This window comes from Mus pahari, chromosome 9 (genome assembly GCF_900095145.1).
Source record: "Mus pahari chromosome 9, PAHARI_EIJ_v1.1, whole genome shotgun sequence".
Lineage (NCBI taxonomy): Eukaryota > Metazoa > Chordata > Mammalia > Rodentia > Muridae > Mus > Mus pahari.
The window spans coordinates 83,849,472-83,854,321 of record NC_034598.1 but is presented as its reverse complement, the minus strand read 5'-3'; the positions used below and the strand labels follow the sequence as shown (position 1 = coordinate 83,854,321).

The window sequence follows — 4,850 nt, the reverse complement described above, 5'->3', positions numbered from 1 at the left end:
GAGAGAGAGAGAGAGAGAGAGAGAGAGAGAGAGAGAGAGAGAGAGAGGCTTCCAAGGATGAGGGTCTTAAAGCCCATGCCCACAATGTCACACTTCCATCAACAAGGCCACACCTACTCCAACAAGGCTACACCTGCTAATAGTGTTGCTCCCTGGGCCATACATATTCAAATCAACACAATTACCCATCCTGAGGTGGTTTCTAAAAGTGCCAAAGCACCTGGAAAAACACAGCTGCTCTCAGACCTTAAAGAGCCTTCTAAGGAGGAGTCCTGGGATGCACCAGTTCAGAGTGTTAGTCTAGAACCCCTGGTCATCCTTCCCCCAAACCTGCCTTCACAGAGAAAACTCCCGTGCCCACTTAAAGAAGACTTCTCCAGACTAACATGTCACCTCTCCAAGTTCCCGCCACCTACCCAAGAGTGCCCGCCCAGGGGCTCAGGTTCTGACCTTATATGGACATAATCTGAGTTCCTAAGAGACAAATCACCACCCCTCACCTAAAGGCTATAAAATCCCATTGTTTTAGCCTGGAAGTGTGACTTCACTGACCTCTATCTGTGAGATTGATGAACCCACCCAAGGGTGACCTCCAAATAAACCCGGCTTTATCTACTTTTAATCTGGTCTAATCTAGCCAATATCTCCATCACAGAGGGAAAGAAAAGGCCCATCAGGGAGGACTTTTTGTTCTTCCACAGGACTGGAGTTTGTTTCTCTGAGCCTATGTGGGATGGCCCACAGTTGCTAGAACTCCAGTTCTGTAGGATCCCTCCTGGTCTTGGTAGGCACCTGCACTCATACACCACACACACACAAGCACACACTACTTTAAACCTTTTTATGTGTATATGCGTGCTTTGCCTGCATGTATGCCTGTGCACCACATGCATGCTTGGTACCTGAAACAAGAAGAAGAAGGTGCCAGATCCCACAGCACTGGAATTACACACAGATGTGAGCCATAATGTGGGACCTCTGGAAGAGCAGCCAGTGTTCTTAATCTTAGTGCTGCATCTCTAGCTGCAATCACATTTTTTTTTTTAATTTGCAAAAAGAAAATGCTAAATAATGAACACAAAATAAGGCATTAAAGTTATCCCAAGGAGTAGAAGGTAGTTCTGTCCACTTACAGGAACCATACCTACTATTTGCTCATCATCCAGGCCACTATGAAATAAAATGTATTATGCATTTGTCATAACTTGAACCCCTTACCACTAAGGTACCTTTTTTGTTGTAGATACTAAGGGGTCTGCCGACAGATGGGTACCCTATAGATGCAGCTAGCCATGGCAGCCAGCTGTACATTTGTAATAGGACGGACCCTCAAGAGAAAACCAACCATTCGCTTGGCTCTTGTATTTCTAGACTTGGGAGGCAGTCAGTTGGAATGGAGCATCTTCAGAGAATTCAAATATTCTTTAGAAAACAGCAGCTTCAAACATTATTGGAATGGACTAACGTACTTTATTCTTTTGAGAGAAACTGAATATTGCTGACAGTTGCACAGTTACAATTACCCTATATGCCATTAGCAATTTAATATTTCTGTAATTTGTGCCACTCTGAAACATTATAGGAGAAAACCCTCTCTAGTATTTATCCTTTTGATTTCAAGAATTTCAGATTTTAAAAGTATTTAAATTATTATTTGTTTAAATTACAAAATAGGTGGACACAAAAATCAAAGTAGACCAGTTATCCAATTTATGTACACAGGGCAGTCTATGTACTTTGATAATTTGTTTTTCCATGTGTCTTAGTCAGGGTTTCTATTCCTGTACAAACATCATGACCGCCTTTAATCCCAGCACTCGGGAGGCAGAGGCAGATTGGAATTGGGAATTAAATGAACAAAATTTTATTAGATTTATTACTTAAACCATAGAGCCAAACTCTAATGGTGAATTTTTGTTTGTTTGTTTGTTTGTTTGTTTTGAGACAGGGTTTCTCTGTATAGCCCTGGCTGTCCTGGAACTCATTTTGTAGACCAGGCTGGCCTCAAACTCAGAAATTTGCCTGCCTCTGCCTCCCGAGTGCTGGGATTAAAGGCGTGTGTCACCACTGCCCAGCTAATGATGAATTTTTTATTTTATTCGTTTATTTGTTTGTTTTTTACACAGGTCTTACTGTATGCCCCTGACAGTCCTGGAACTCACTATGTAAATCAGATGGCCTTGAACTCACAGAGATCCACTTGTTTCTGTCCCTCCCCCCAAGTACTGGAATTTAAAGACAAGCACCACCATGCCTGGCATCATTACATTTTCTTTCCTTTTTCTTTCTTCTTCTTCTTTTTTTTTTTTTTTTAACTATGAATGACACTTTATTCAGTCCTTTTCTTTACAACTGAAACTCTGGGAATTCAAAATTATCATCTTGCCTGTGAGCTTCTTGTACACACCAGAAAAAGTTTCGACCTTGTGTTCCACGTTGTTCTGTTGTGCTTCTTGGTCTAAGTGACCTTTTAGGAGCCGGCTGCCGTCCAGTTTCACACGGATCCTCTTACCCACAATTTCGCTTGGGAAGACCAAGTCCTCAAGGATGGCGTGCACTGCTGTCAGGGTGTGGCTTCTGGGGTGCTTTTGCTTATTTTTTGTATGGCTTTTCCCGGTTGGCTTGAGCAGAATCCTCCTCTGAGCAATGAAGACATGCTTCCCACTGAACTTTTTCTCCAATTCATGAACTAGCCAGACTTGGATTTTCTGGAAAGATTTATGTTGGGGTCTCTCACCTCCACTAACCACTCTCCCTCTAAACATTATATTGCGCCCCCTGCAGACGGACAGGATTGCCACTGAGAAGACCACCCGAGATCTCCCAAAATGCAGACCACCCTACGTCGTCATCACCGCCCACTGTCACCTTCCACTGTTGCTCGGACCAACTACTAACGTCGTCTCTGCCCACTCACTCGGACCCGCCTACTGGATCACGTCTCCGCTCATGATCGCAAGGCAGAGACAGAGAGACAGAGAGAGTTTCTCCAGGGGACTCAGGGAGGGCTTAAAATCCTTCCTTGTCCGATTAATAAAATTCATGCTCTGATCAGCGCAAACCGACAGGGCATTCATTTCCCCTTGCAGCCCATCTTATCTTAGGATGTTAAGCTCTTCAGTACGAACCCAGTCCAAGGTGTTTTCTGCCCATGCAGATACACACAGATTTAAGCTGAGGAACTTAAATATTATGAAATATATGAAATATATTTCATAATATTTAAATATTATGAAATATTATGATAGCTTTCCGACCATCACCAACTTCAATTTCCTTGGCTGCGGTGATGTTGAGTCTCCGCAGCTGCGCCTTGAGATTGGAGTTCATCTCCAGCTCCAGCAGCTCCTGAGAGATGCCAGACTCCGAACTCGATGGGCTTCACGATCTTGGTGCTCAAGCTGAACATGGCTTCGTCCTTACAGAGCGCGCGGGCCTAGAAAGAGGGACGGCTCTCTCGAGAACGGCTCATATCCAGGTGGCGGATACCTTTTCTACTTTTAAGAAAATATGAGGGGTTGGAGATGGCTCAGCAGTTAAGAGCACTGATTGCTCTTCCAGAAGTCCTTCCTGAGTCCCAGCAACCACATGGTGGCTCACAATCATCAGTAATGGGATCTGATGCCCTCTTCTGGTGTGTCTGAAAAGAGACAGTATACTCACATATATAAAATAAATAAATTTAATAGATATAGATATATGATTACTTGAGCCTGATGGTGTATGCCTATAATCCTAGCTATTTAAGAGGCTAAGGAAGGAAGATTACAAGTTTGAGGAGAGCCCATGCAATTTAGATCCTATTCCAAAAAAAAAAACAAAGGTGTAGTGGTGCATTTTAGTGGTAGAGTACCTGACTAATCAGAGTAGCATCCTGGTTTTGATCCCCACTATTGTACCAAGGATCAACCTCAGCTTGGACAGGGGTTCTGAGGAAGGGTTGTCTGGGAGCTGTGAAAGACCAACACAAAGTCGTGTTGTGGATTACAAACTGATGGCCTAAATTCTGGTCAAGACAGCTTTCCACACAGCTCTCTGCTCGAGACATCTTTCTCTTGCAATTCTAAAAAAAAAAAAAACTCTCTGGAAAGCTCATTTTTTGGAGACCAAAAGCCCAGTCTTTTATGTGCATTATCAATTCAGTCATTACTCCAAGTTCCCTTCTGATTATCCCATGAATTAGCATGCCATGAGCCCAACCCCTTGATTCTTAGAAGGACACAGCAAGCACAATTTTTAACATTACAAATGAATCCAGAGTTTCTGAGTTCGAGGCCAGTCTGGTCTACAGAGTGAGTTCCAGGACAGCCAAGGCTACACAGAGAAACCCTGTCTCGAAAAACCATAAAAAACAAACAAACAAACAAATGAATCCAGAGATCTGTCTGCCTTTGTAAGAACAGACAATGAGCTTGCTGGGTGGGATCCCATCCTAAGATTACCATTTCCACCCTGTCTGGGCCCAGCATAGCTGAATTTAAACTCAGGAATCTGCCTTCCTTTGTGTTTTCTGACAAGCTGGCTCACAGTGCAGCTGCTTCTATTCTTTTAGGTGTGCAAAGTGCCATATACAATCCATATTGCATTCTTAAATTTTGCATATTTGAGAAATGATATATTTTGAACTCATGTTTTCAGGGTTCTTTCCCACAGCCTTAAAGACTGTCTTAGTCAGGGTTTCTATTCCTGCACAAACGTCATGACCAAGAAGCAAGTTGGGGAGGAAAGGGTTTATTTGGCTTACACTTCCACATTGCTGTTCATCACCAAAGAAGTCAAGACTGGAACTCAAGCAAGTCAGGGAGCAGGAGCTGATGCAGAGGCCATGGAGGGATGTTCTTTACTGGCTT

At 43.3% G+C, this 4,850-nt stretch overlaps 1 pseudogene; it reads right to left on the bottom strand.

Annotated features, from left to right (window-relative positions):
• Positions 1-2,346: 2,346 nt before the first annotated feature.
• LOC110326129 overlaps positions 2,347-4,850 on the bottom strand; it is a 4,711-nt pseudogene continuing 2,207 nt past the window's right edge.